Source organism: Henckelia pumila, chromosome 4 (genome assembly GCF_033568475.1).
Source record: "Henckelia pumila isolate YLH828 chromosome 4, ASM3356847v2, whole genome shotgun sequence".
Taxonomy (NCBI): Eukaryota; Viridiplantae; Streptophyta; class Magnoliopsida; order Lamiales; family Gesneriaceae; genus Henckelia; species Henckelia pumila.
Genome location: NC_133123.1, coordinates 209625987 through 209641238, shown reverse-complemented (window position 1 = coordinate 209641238; position 15252 = coordinate 209625987). Strand labels below are relative to the sequence as shown.

Below are 15252 nucleotides of genomic sequence, written 5' to 3'. Positions count from 1 at the left end.
TTTTATATCTAAAGTCTTGTCTTTTAGTCTTTAACAACGGTTTTTAAAAAAACCATTGTTGTTGGCCATATTTTATTTAAAAACGACAATGGTTTTCACAAAACCGTTGTCTTATATATATCAAAGACAACGGTTTTTAAAAACCGTTGTCTATGAGCGGGTTTTTTATGATCTACGACAACGGTTTTAATTTACCGTTGTCTATGTGCATTTTTTGGAGGTCTACGACAACACATTTTGTAATCCGTTGTCGTTTTTATTTATTATTTATATTTATTTTTATTATTTTAAAAAATATACACAATATAATACATTTATTAATTAATTTTAAAAAATATACACGATATAATATATAATAACCTATACACTACACGCCTTGAGCCTTCAGTGAAGAAACGGGAGAAACCCAATCCCTAGCCAAACCCGTCGCCCCCTTCAACCCAGCTCACCTCCGGCGCCGATAGATCGCCGAAAAATGGTCGTCCGACCTCCTTGCATCTAGCCCAAGCCTTAGGAACGCCAATCGTGAATTCAATCGTGAGTTTAAAGCTTGGATCGGAACTTCAGTGTCGCGACTTTCACTGTGCAAGTTTCGTTGCTTTCTTCTCTAGCCTAATGCTCATGCGTCGTGGTATTTTAGTATTTGTAGAGGGTCTATATCTATTGTTGTTTGGGCTTTTGGTGAATGTCGAGAAAAGGGTTAAAAATCGAGACTCTGTTTTGTGTCCTTTTTTTTGGGGGGTTCCTTCTTGAGCTCATCTATTTGGCTTATTTTTTTAATTCAATCGTGAGTTTAAAGCTTGGATCGGAACTTCAGTGTCACGACTTTAATTTTTTTTTTGGGGTTCCTACTTGAGCTCATGCTTCTCTGGTATTCTTAAATAGCTTTCGGTGAATAGGTTCTCGATGTTGAGATAGCCATAGTAGTCATGGGCTACATCCTCCAAAAACCACCTCCTTCACACCCTGCTTTTCAGATTATTAGATACATATGAGGTGCTTATGAGGCCTTCTGGAAAAAAAGAGATAAAGAGATAAAGTGTACTCCCAATTTTAAAAAACGTAGACAACACTTGCAAATTTCCTGACGATAGCTTGCTGGTCAGCATTCATTATGACAACCTTCGCGAAGTTTCACACACATTTTTAACTACTGACATACCATAATACTTTCATAAAGCTTCTGTTCAGCCCAAAAACTCCAACGAATTAAGCCATGTACGTTACCATGGTTTTCAAAATACACCAGTGCTACACGAATTTCTTTGGAGTGAGGAAAGACCGATGAAGTGGGGCTACTTAATGAAATTAGGGACGAGAATTAAAATTTTAAAATAATAGTAAACAAAATTTTGAATTTTTTGCGGCCAACCACTTGGTGTCACATGTTACAGACTTACAGCATTAATTATAATTAATCCATAAAAACCTGCATACATTTAGTTGGCAGTAGTTGCTTAATTATGATAATTATTAAAATACAAAAAAAAAAAAGATAATGTATATATCAAGTGTAGATGGAGATAGATTTGCTGGTGAGTGGTGGGGTATGGGGAGGCAGTGTATATATTGAGATTCACAATAGGGGGAGAATTGAGTCTAATTAATTGTTTGGGTTAGTGAGAATACAAAAAAACCACCGATGTTCTGATTTTTTACATTTGTGTGTTTTCTTGGCCATAATGTTGTGTGTTCTTAATTGATACAAGATTATTTCCAGCTGTGCTAAGACAACTTCAGTGCCAATGTCTCTGTGGATGGGAACTCTGTGAATCTTGCTTGTGGTATACGGCTGGTAAGAAAATCCTCTTCTTCTTTTCTTCTTTTTGATTTTTGAAATATGACCATCAAATTTGTTGCTTACTTGTAAATTCATTTTTTTTGTCGAAAAATATAAATATTTGATTTTTATCATCCTTTTTTAAAATGACCATGCTTTTAGATTTCATTGCATAAATTTTTTAATGTCCATAAATGATATTTCAATTAAATATTTTTTGTGAGGTAGTGTGGTAAGTGGGAAAGATTCAAGTTCACGTAGTTTGCATGCATATTTTTTAAAATAAATTTCAAAAATAGTTTAAAAGCTAGGTAAAAGGCCGTTAAATATGATAGAGGTGATACCACTCGGATATTAAAAACATCATTATGGACATTAAAAAACTATGCAATGAATTCTAGAAGCATGGTCGAAAAATATAAATATTTTCCATTGGAAAATTAAAAATACCATTTCTGGACATTAAAAAACAAGCTGATTTTTGAAGTATAACCATCAAATTTGTTGCTTTCAGAGTTTATTGAATCATTTTTTAATATCCAGATATGATATTTTCAATGAAATCTTCAAGCTGAATGTTCCTATATTGTTCATTAAATTGACAAATAGTATTCCACATCCCAAAATAACAAAGCTGAATGTTCCTATATTGTTCATTAAATTGACAAATGGTATTTGCTGTTACTTGTAGTGTTGGCTGTCAGTTTTGGCTGTTGGGTGACTGAAAGTCATGTCGGGCATGGGCATGAAGCTGTGGAATGAACTAGCTAGCTGTTTTTGGAAATTGAGGAGAAGCGCTTTGTTTCAAGATCGAAGTACTCTTAACAATTGAGGAGAAGCTGTTTTTGAAAATCGTGATTAAAAATACTAGAAAATTCGGTCAGATAAGTATATCTAAATTTTTTGTACAACTTCCATGACAGGTTGGGTTCGAAATTACTAGCGCTACAATTTCTAAAGTATTTAGATGCATGTAACAACTTTTGAGTCTTGAAGATATATATTATTTCCACATATTTTATGCATGTAGTAAATATTTTCTTTTGTATGGGTATATACCACTAATTAAATTAGACAATGGTTTTGAACTCATAGTGAAAATTAAATAATGACAACATTTTTAAAATGCTGAGGACAACGAATAATAAATGTTGTGAAAAGGAAACTTAAGACAATGGATATAAATTGTTGTAAAAAATAACATACGACAACGGTTTTAAAACGTGGTTGCATATATGTTGTCGTACACTTACATAGACAACGGTTTATAACTGTCGTAAAAGACAACTTAACACAACGGTTATAAACCGTAGTATAAAAGTGTGTACGACAACAGATATTTACTGTTGCATATCCGTTGTCATATGTTACAATCCACAACTGATATAAACCGTTGTCGTGTGTTATACTTACGACAATGGTTTATAACTGTCGTAAAAGACAACTTAACACAACGTTTATAAACCGTGGTCAAAAAGTGTGTACGACAAGAGATATTTACTGTTGCATATCCGTTGTCATATGTTGGAATCCACAACGGATATAAACTGTTGTCGTATGTTATACTTACGACAACACCTAAAAGTACAACGGTTTTTCGACCCTTACGACAACGGATTATATCCGTTGTTGTTTTCCTTTTTTCCTGTAGTGTGAATATGATTAAAAATGGATTAAGGGATTTTAATTGGATTTAATTAAAGAAATTGGAAAATCAAACTCGGACGAGATCGGACGGTCCGAACTCAGAACGGACCGTCCAAACTCAGAACAGACCGCCCGATGGGTTAGGACATGCAATTTTTGAGGTGTCAACACTGTTTGGACACGTAAGGAGATCGGAGCGTCCGATCTGGAGATCGGAGCGTCCGATGGTGTGGCTGGATAGATGTCACAAGATTGCAACACGTGGCGGGTGCATGCAGATCGAAACGTCCGTTGGTGGGATCGGAGTGTCCGATCTAGGACTATAAATAGGGGTTCCGAAATTTAGTTTTGTGCACCATTTCTCAGATATTTCTCTCGACTTTATCTTGGTTTTGGAGCTTTGGAGTTTTCTTTGGATGGTCCGGAGCTTTGGCTAGGCGTCCAAAAGTCGTAGCAGAGTTGTGCCCAAGTTCTGGGACACTCGACAACAAAGGGCTGACGACGGACGGAGGTATACTCGAGATTCTATTAATAGTTTAGGAGTATCTATTAACTTAGTTATGACTTTTAGATATTGTTTAGTTATATAGTACTCATGTGATTATAGGCTTTTAGAGCATGATTACTATGATTGGAGTACAAAACTATAGATGTGGGTACATCTAGGACTTGTATTGAGGTACGAAAGTACTGTTCGTGTGAGGGCCCGGATTTTAATCATCTAAATAAAATAAATCATTTAATAATCGACAGAAAGTCCGAACCAAAAAGGTCAAGAAATTTTTTTGAAAAGGCATGCACGGACCCCGTGCACCCTCTGTGCCCGGGTCCGTGCATTAATCTGCACAAAACCCAACTTTTTGAATAAAATTCATGGACTCCGTGCACCCTCGGTGCCCAGGTCCATGCCCAACAATTCAAAATCTTCAAGTTACTGTCTTTGAACGAAACCACATCCGGGGTCCGTGCATGAACAAATCCGGAACATTCAAAAATGCGAAGGTACACGGACCCTCACCCGGACCTAGACACGGGGTCTGTGCCCTGCTGTTTTTTGAAAAATATAAGAACAGACAGCAGTTCATGAAATCCTAAAATCAACTCCAATACTCAAATCTTAACATACAACATGCATAAATCCAATACATGATAGTTCTAAGTTGTACAATAATCGAGCTAGTAGAAAATGCATCATTTCTAAGTTCTACAATTCCAAATACAATACAAGGAGTTTGGAATACAAATACGACTCCTAAACCAAGTCCTCACTTCCATCATCACAATCCCAGTCTAGTCATGCTGCCTCTGACTCGAACTTGTCCCACCTGTTTTCAACCACACATACAAAGACAAGACAACAACCGGATAAACCGGTGAGAATGACATTTCCATTAAAAGAGACAAATCAAGCAATACCAAATAATATATCAAAACGATATATCAACAATCTGACATGCACGTTCACGTAGTGTATCAACAACATGAATAACAATAACTCAATTCGAAATGCAATAAAATGCAATGCATGTCTTCGGGGTTCAAGATTATCTAAAATCGGATAATCAATGGGTTTTCTTATTTAATTTGGGATCCCAAGGCCGAGATATATCACCGCGATCTCACCGAATTTCCCGATTGAGGTAAATGCGGCATATCTTGCTGCTCTATACTTTGGAGCAATTATAAGGAGTCTTTGAGCACTAGGCGTTATTCGACGCTGAACGTTATTCGACAACCCAGTCTACTCGCTTATAATTCCCTAATCGTCTAATTCGATATGAAAATGAATCCATTGGCTCAATATGAATGCATATGAAAATCACAATACATTGAAGTAATTCAACTCAATGCATTTAATCAATCAAAACAAATAATCATGCAAGTATGTGATTTAGGAACTCGTGAATCAATCGAAACACGAGTATTCACCCCATTCCAATCGATATCTTCTTTTACCTTTTCTTTGATTCGACGTAGCTGCAATTCGAACAAGCTACAAGAACAAGAATTTCCAAATCAAAATTTTATGCAATCGTAATTCAACGATTAAAGTCAACTCATTACCGATTCTCGATCAATTCTGCGATGATTCAAATTTTACCAATTCTGAACTCCACGATCTTTAACCAAATTTGTACGGAGATATAAAACTAGTTCAATATCAACCAATCAATTCAAATTAAATCCCAAAACTCAAACAACTCCCAAAATTTTGAAATCTCAAACCGGCGGCATAACGGTTATAATCTGATCAACCTAAAACCACAGACAGCAACATATAGATCCAATACAACTCCCAACATCAATAATTAATCTAAAAAAAACAAAAAATCCAACAATTTCTAAAGCCCCATTTTCGAATTCTCTCCTAAAAATAAAAAAAAATCCGAACGACTTTCTTTTTCCGATCCGACTGCAAATATACGATTTATCTTAGCTCAAGAACAACATATCCGAAAATTAATAAATTCCGACAACCCTTAAAAATCGAAACATGTTGAAACGTAAGAAAACTTATGGTAGAACGGAGCTCTCGCAGTCGTGATCGTGAATCTGCCTTCAGATTGAATTTCTATCGGACGGATTGTGCAAGAACTGAAATCTGAAAGCTTGAAGTTCACGTTTTTTTCTTCAATGGAGTGAGCGGTGTGGAGGAGAAGGAGGATTATGAAGTGAACGCCTAGTCACCTTATAAATATCAAAAGACTTAGTCAAACTCTCCTTATTGCACTTTGGTCCCTGAATTCTACAAAAATGCAATTCAGTCCCTTATCGAATATCAATTAAATCCTAAAATTTTCTAATCTCCGATTATCAATCTTAATCTCTTATAATCTCGATTAGGATAATTTTGGGGTGTTACAGTTCGAGATATCCAAACTAAGTATGCATATATTATGTGTTTGCATGGTTTATCTGATTATATGGCATGATTTTATCTGCATATACCTGTCATGATATTATGTTGTATCCATGAGCATATTGATCCTGTATTTTTGAGTTAGTTGGTAGTAAGGTGTTCACCCTACTTGTAGTGGATGGTTGGGCTCGTTGACTCGTGTCAGTCATTGGTAAAATCCGATGTCGGGTATATGAGCCACTTTCTGGTGCGACGGCGTAGAGTGCTATATACCTTGGGCCCGGTCTGTGAGCAAAATTTCTTGACCTTGAGTCTTGGTACCCGTACACTTGCATGCATGCACATATAATATTTGTATACTCATACTCTCGTGTTGAGTGTTTTATGCTCACGTCCTCGTACTGTTGTTTTTGGACACCTTATTCCATGGGGCAGATTTGCGTTTGGATGAGGCGGGTGGTTCCAGGAGAGCTTAGGTTGTAGAGTAGCAGCGGTTGGAGATGTTTGTGATTTTATTAGACTTTCAGGATTGGTTTCAATTGAGTTTATACCTTTCGATATGGTTGTATTACAGTATTTTCAGATTCTTTCCCTTAGGATTGTAACTGTTTTTTATGGTTTTTGCAGTTTATCTCTGATCTAGATTATTTATTATTTAATTTTATGCCTAAGTTTGATTAGTAGGTGATCACGATGTGGGTCACTACATTTATGGTATCAGAGCATGCAATAAGATTCTTTGGGACTTAATATTTAACATTTGGGTTATCCTTGTAGATTACAAGTTGGATTCAATGACAATAGCAGTATCAGGAATTGAAATAGTAGGATACCTAAGATTTTCCAAGATTGTCATTGCCAAGGTTGCCATCAGAGTTTCGTATTATGTGGATTTCAGTAGGGTGTAGCTGGAAGAGAAGATCCAGTTTTGAATTCCAGGCACTTCTCAAGGTTGAATGGAATGTGTGACATGTAGTCATCCATTCAGCTTTGACCCAGGAAAACACCCTTGAAGATTGGTTGGAGCGCATGGTGTATAACTACCCATTCAACTTTAACCAAAGGAAGACTTTCCACTAGTAGTTGGAGAGATTGTCAGAAGATCCTCCCAAGAGAATGCCTCATGAATCTTTGGGCATCTCTAGTAAGATAAGATCTTCTAGATCTTGCGAGAAAGAAGTCTGCTGACATGCTTGTATCGATGCATTTGTGTATGGCAGACGGAAAACCTCACGTTCAAGATCAGTAGACGGAATGAAAGATTTTCGCATTTAGTCAGATTGTAAGATTTTCGTTGTATTGGGTTTTAAATACTGTATTAAGTTTTGTTGTAAACAATATTTCCGTTGTAAGCATTTGAATCAGATGTATTAAATATTTCAGATATATGATGCATTAGTTTTTGTTTTATTGTACATTTTTTCAGTGTAATCTTTTGAAAAAGTTTTTTATTACAAGGGACTGTAATAAAAATTGTATAGAACCTGGGTTATTGGTTCAAGTATTGTAATTTGAATCTTTGGGATTATCTTGGTTATATTGAATAAAGGATCAAACATTTGTTTAAACATGTGTATAATTAGGATTGAATTATGTATGTTTTCAGTTGAATAATTCTAAATATATATCCTAGAATATTCTATCGAGACATAGTGTTTGCCAATGATGATGTGTTTTCATCAGGGGCACAATGATGAGCTATACCAAGTGCTGTGAACTGTGTGGATATATGACTAGACGGAGAGGAAGTGTGACCCCATTCTTGTATTACTCTGGGATCTTTTCGTGCTTCAAAGGATGTCTGGGAGCTTTTCTTGCTTCAGATGGTTATTCAGGGGGAGACTACCTCAGTCTGGTATTTTGCAACAGTCATAGTAGGGGTATAATTATATTTGGATTCCCTCATGAATATTTAGTATATAAGGAAATTAGTTATCGTTTGACTTCGTCAGAGATACAAGCGTTGAATTTCTGTTGTTGGAGTTAGTATTGGAAGGAATTTTCCTTGACGAGTAATCGTTTAGTGCAGATAAGGTTTTGATCTGATAATGTGGTATTACTATTGAAGTTGTATTAACTAAGCTACGTCATCCCTCTAGAATTAGAAACTTAGTTCATGGTGCAAACTAAACAAAAATTAATCATGTTCATGAGTTTAGACATAAATATTCAGAATTTAAGAAGAAAAGATAAGGACGAACGAATCCAAAGTAGCGTTTATGTCCCCATATTGCGTCGTCTTCGTCTTCATTTTTTTTTATCATTCCTCCTAATTCCTTCTCCTTGTATCTTCAACACATTTTTTTCATGAGATGCACATATTCTGTCAAGCTCCTGCATATCACAAAAACAACAAAAAAAATAAGCATAATATCGCTCGATTTGTCACAAAAGCCAAGTCAAAACATATGCAAATTAAGTGCATAAATTGCACTTACCAAATCTCCCCCAAACTTAAAATTTTTCCGAGAAAAACAAAACAATTAAACAAAACAAGGACTCAAACTAAACTGCACATGAACGAAAATAACTAAGACACAAGAAGGACATGATATTTTGTAATCCAACCGGCCTCAGATGTTCATAATTTAATCTACATGCTTGCTAATATTCTCAAAAGTTCTTGTGTGTGTGTGTGAATAGCCAATCTCATCTACCCACCTAACTTTCGATCAAATTATGCAATCAAGTAAGCTCTATAAATTCATTAATTCTACCCCCAAGTTTCAAAACACTCTCCACAAAGTTCAATGTCCTTTAGTTTCACAGATCAAAAGGACTTTTTCGTTTCATTTTTTAGGTTCTAACATATTAAGCAGAAGATAAGTATCCAAATATGTATCAAATAAAATAGGAACACAGGTTTCAAGCAAAGAAAATTAGATATTTTCAATTTTTGCAGTATGGAGTAGCTAAGTTTATTATTTGCATTGCATTGCAAGATACTTATCTTGGCTTCCTTCTACTTCATACATTCCCCATCTTTTTGCTAGCCTTGTTTTGGATTAGGATTTTAATCCATTTATATTTTTCAAGGCTTCCACTCACCTTAGTTTCTCCGCCATTACACTATTTTGTAAACTTTTTAACTACTCATTTTTGGTTTTGGATTTTTCATATCAAGGCTAACAAATGAATAATGGCTAAAAAGGCTCAATAAACTCAACAAAATTTTCTAAATCATTTCCATGTTCATAAAAGTTTTCCTCTGTTTCAAGTATTAATCACAAGAGTTAAGAATTACTTTCTCTAATCCACTTACAAAATCCACATAATTTTTCTCTAATTGTTAGGAGTATCAAAAATCATGGCTGTAGTGCATAAAAATGAGAACTCAAGATTAAATATAGCTAACACTCACTCTCTTCAACACATTTAATTTCATCATCATAGGCCAACATATTTACACATCATATCTTTGACTCACCAATCATCAATAAACTCAAAGCATATACCAACTCAACTTTCAAAATAATTTTTTTTTTCTCATACACTACACACCCTTCCAAACTTAAATATGTGCATTGTCCTCAATGTACAGTAGTAAATAAAAATAAGGGACACATACCTTGGGCACCGAGCATCAGTACACGGCACCGTCTTGATAATTCACTACTCTTATTTCAGGGGTGGCACTTAAGCTCTTGCAGCTTCGCATTTTTCACCTACACAACTCAAAATTATTATTGATGTTTAGTATCCTCTTAAAAAAATATGAAAGAAAACAACGAAAATCAAATTAAAATAAAATCAAATAAAAATACTAGCTTGGGTTGCCTCCCAAGAAGCGCTTAGTTTATAGTCTATAGCCCGACTATAGCTGATCTTAGCCCTTTATTGCCAATTTGTTGGAGGTTTTTCACTTCTCATTCACCCTCCAAACATACTCAACAATCCTCTTGAACTTAGATTACTTTTTCTTATTTTTTGGCACCTTCGGATCCTTATTCCTTGGAAATTCTACTGCACTAGAAACTTTGTTGCAGCTTTCCATCTTCTTTGATTATTCAATCATGAACACCTTCTCTGTGGATGGATTTCTAGCCTCCTTGAATACATTAAAAATCACATTCTCACCTTCTACGCCCATCGTCAGCTATCTTTTCTTTACATCTATCTTGACTTCAGCAGTAGCCAAGAATGGTCTCCACAGAATCAACGACATGTTTCCATCTTCCTCCATATATAGCACCAGAAAATCCGCAAGAAAAATAAGTTTATCAATTTTTACCAGAACATCCTCGATGATTCCATGTGGATATGTGAGGGATCTATCTGCTAACTGCAATGCGATTGTATTGGCTTCACCTCGCCAAGTCCTAAGCTCCTGAAAATAGAGAAAGACATTAAATTTATGCTAGCTCCTAAATCACAAAGTGCTTTATTAAAATTAAAAGAAATAATAGTGAAAGGAATCGTAAAACTCCCTGAATCATTTAATTTCTATGGTATCTTATTTTGAAGCATAGCACTGCACTCTTCAGTCAAATTCACTGTCGCAAAATCCTCCATCTTCCACTTCTTAGATATCACCTCATTCAAGAATTTAGCATAATTCGGCATTTGCTGCAAAGCATTGGTGAATGCAATGTTGATGTGAAGTTTTTTGAAGATCACAAGAAACTTGGCAAATTGTTCATCCAATGCTTTCTTCTTGAATATCTGCGGGTAAGGAAGCTTCAAATTAAACATAGGTTTCTGTTCAGATCCATCCTTCAATTCCATAAGATTAATCTCACTAACTTCAGACTCTTCAACTTTCTTCTCCCTCTCGACTTCAGATTTCGACTCTTTGACTCCAAATTTTTTTTCGCTTCTCAACTCGATGGATATTACTCGGAAACTGACCTTTGTTTTGATATTTTAGTGCATTTTCCAGTTTCCCAACCTATGTCTCCATAGATTTTGTTGTGGCACTCAAATTTATCATATGCGTCTCCAAGCTATCAAGATGAGAATCAGATATTGCCATTCGTTTTTCAGAATTCGCAACAAAAGTACCAACTATATCTTCCAAAGATGGCTTCCCTTCTCCCTTATTTTTATTAAATCCAAAAAGGGGATTCAATACATTCTTGTTATTTGCATAATAAAAATTTTCATGGTTACGCAAATCAGGATGATAAGAATTTGGAACAGGGTTACCTCGATATCCTCCATAGCCTCTTGTGTTAATGTATTGTGCCTCGTTAGGAGTGTGCGAGTATGCAATAGTGATAGAAATGCCTTCAAAATTTCCATTTCTCACCTTGTTCATAGCAGCTATCTGTGTAGTCAATACCAAGACTTTAGAAGATAAAGAAGTGATAGGATCCACTTCCTACACTTCGGCTGATTTCTGGATGCCACTGAAGGCTATTGATAATCATTTGTTCCAGCATCTCATACCCCTGAGCAGGGTCCTTTGCAATATAGTACCTCCAGCCGCAGAATCCACAAACATCCTCGTTGGCGCATTCAGTCCATTATAAAATAGTCCAATATACAAATTTAGGATTTGAGAATCTTTTGAGCAAATACATTGTGAGGACCCGGATTCTAATCTATCAAACATAAATAAATCATGTAATCAAAAGAAATAAAAATAATCAATAAGACATTTAGCGACGCACATCTTACATTCGGCGAAGCAAAACCACGTCGCGAAAAGTAGGTTTTTTTTTTTTTATCGGGGTGACGCGCGGGCGCGCATGACGCCCTGTCCGGGCCTCCGAGAGAGTGCAGGACGCGCGGGCGCGCCTCCTGGGCTACCCAGGCGCGCATGGCCTGCTGTTTCTGCACCAAAAATGACTCCAAAAGTGTAATATCATACCCATAAGGACTCTAACATGATCCAACTAATATTTTTCCAACAACGAGGTATTCAAATACATACAAATGTAGAACAAACATCGATTCTAAGTTCTACAACTCAAAATGGAATACAAGGGAGTTCGAATACAAGGTATGACTTTTAAAACCAAGTCCTCACTCTATCATTTCCCACTCGATCTAGTCATCCAGCTCATGACTCGATCCTGACCCACCTGCCGTCAAGTACACATACAAACAAACGACAGCCGGATAATCCGATGAGAATATAATTCCCAGTAAAAGAGACAAATCAAGTAATTCCAAATAATATATCAAATCATGTTATATAAAACAACGAGTCAATCAATTCAGAAATGCATATCAGCACTCAACTCGAAATGCATTAAAATGCAATGCATGACTTCAAAACTCGGGATTATCTAATCGGATAATCGAATATCATTCGGTACTCGGTTGGGATACCGGGGTCGAGTTTTTGCGAACAACTCACCGACACACCCATTCGGGGTGGATGTCGCTCAACTCAAACCCCTAGACTTCAGAGCAACTATAAGAAGTATTCTGGCAATTGGAAAAACTCGAAATCCAAAGCCACTTCATTATAGCTCCCTAAATCATCTAAGTTCAAAACGAATCGAATCTTCGGCTCAAGATGTATGCAAGTGAAAATAAACTCATTCAAGTTAAAAATAAATAATTCAAATAGCATACAAGTATGTGATTTCTTTTGGGCACTCGAATTAATTCAAATTCGAGTTAATCATCTCATTCATTCAATCGTCGTCTTTTTACCTTTTCAAGTTCATCGAGGATTCAAATTTGAAAATAACAACGAACTAAATCAATATCGAATCGAATCAGAACAAGTCATACAAGAAGTTCAATACTATACCGTTCTTCAATTCTCGAATCGATTCAACTTCCAAGTTCGATCCAAACCCGAATCTTTCAACTCAAATCTAAAAATATGAAATACGGATTCGATATAAATCTTCTAACTCAAACAAACCCAGAAATCAAACCGAATAATAAAACCGATAATCCAAAACTCGATTTCGACGGCATAACGGCTATAAACGGTCAATCCAAAAATCAACAAACATCATCAAACAACTCAAAATACCTCATATCATCCTCCAATCCTTCAAAACAAAACAAATCTCAACAATATTCAAGACCCCAATTTCGAATTTATACTCCAAAAATCATATAAAATCCAAACTTTGATTTTTTTCTGAACCGACTTCGAATACACGATCTATGCTAGCTCAAGCACGTTATACTCGAAAATTATCAAATTCTAACCATCCAAAAAAATTCAAAGTTCGTGGATCGTAGCAAAACTTACATCAGAATGAATCCCTCATTGCGGTGATCGTGAATCTCAACTCGAATCTGAAATCTAACGGTCGGATCGTGCGAATCAGGCGGAAGAAAAGCATGAGAATCGTTGGCTATGGCTTCCGGAATCTGTACGTACGAAAGGAGAGGAAGAGAGGAGAGTAAAGTGAGGGGGGGTAGGCCACTTGCTTGATAATAATAATATAAGTCAAGCTTTGACTTGGTCCATTCCACAATTGCAACTCGGTCCCTGAATTATCAATTTAAATCGATTCAATCCCAGCTCAATTAATCTCCATTAATTCCAACTCTAATAATTAATAAATTCCACTATTCCCAAAATAATTAATTTCAGGGCCTTACAATTCTCCCCCTCTAAGAATCGATTTCGTCCTCGAAATCAAAGAAGTTCAAAGTCATAAAACAAGATAAAGTTCAAAGACAGCTATAATAATTCTTCTCCCAAAACAACTCTGAAATCGCGGTTCTAATCAAACTCCGCTTCTTGCACCGTTTCTTTAAATCCGTATCGGCTCAATCGGCACAAACTCATCTGAAATAGTTCCGCTAAGAAGCTGCAGTTATATACGATCAACTTTGAATCGGTTGCCTCAAATAAAACTAGCGACACATCAATTTTCGTCCCAACATCAAGAAAATCTGCGAACTTGGTAACAAAAGACGTGAAGCACGTCGAGAATACCCGAAGAATACAAAAGAACAAAGTAGTGGAAAACAAGGAGAACTGCAAGAGTACAAGTCGGTAGGTGAGATTGCCTATCTCCTTTAGAATCTCAAGGAACTTGAGAGTTCATCGAGACAGTTCTCTCTCTTAGCAATATGCCACAGCCTCCAAAAGGAGGAATCTTCTGAATTACTCGGCCTCCCTGTACATAAGTACAGAGATCTGCGCCGGAATTTGAATACTTCGTTCATCCTTACTCTCAAGTTGTCTTTATCCTAGAAAGGAATTCTCCATCCGTCTATCGAACCTCGAATCAAAACTGATCCCAAGTCAGGGAACTCAGAAAATCATCCCAATTAAATTGGGATTCTCATTTCTTCTTGTACAACTCATCTACAAAAGATAATACCTCGTCTGATAGCTGTTGTACGGAAACCTCGCAAAAGATGGGAAATCCATCCATCTAGTGCCAAAATCCAGCACTAAAGCTCATCATATCCTCTTAAAGTCTATATCGCTTATTCTTGGCTGTCCGTCGTTCTGAGGATAATAAACTGAACCCAAAGTTAATCCAATAACAAAGTCTCTTAAATACTGAGTTCAAGGTGAGAGTTAGCTCAAAATCTCATTCTGAGAGGACAGACTTTAACAAGTCAACTTTCTGAAAATTTCTCCAGACAACAATCTCATTCACATTGTCATGTCTGAAATTCATTCGGTACGAAACAGAAGCAGACTACATTTATATCTGGATTAAAATCAGATAGCATCTCCAAATCAGACAGTTCTATACCTCAGCGACCACATGACGAATGCTCTCAATTCTATTCTACACGGATAAGACTGCGACAGAGCAAAACAATCCAAAACTCTTTCTGACCAATTTCTCAACATCGGGTCGAGTCTGAAATTCATTTTGTCCGGAAAAACAATAGCAGATTCTGCAATCGGTCTAATAAAACTCAGATAGATTCAAATTTCCAGACTGGTCGATAGCTTCAGAAAGGTATTCGTTGAAAAGTAATCTTTTTTTCAATCTAACAATTAACTGTACCACAGATAGTCGGTTCCTTCTCTCTATCAGCTATCAAAATTGGATAGACTAGCGATTGCAAAATCATACTT

The 15252-nt window shown here is 36.2% G+C and overlaps 1 long non-coding RNA gene across 1 annotated transcript; it reads left to right on the top strand.

The window, feature by feature from the left end:
- Positions 1–398: 398 nt before the first annotated feature.
- LOC140867672 (uncharacterized) lies at positions 399–2714 on the top strand. Its single transcript, XR_012145230.1, has 3 exons — positions 399–537; positions 1721–1795; positions 2472–2714. It is a non-coding gene; the product is annotated as an uncharacterized lncRNA (long non-coding RNA).
- Positions 2715–15252: the final 12538 nt, after the last annotated feature.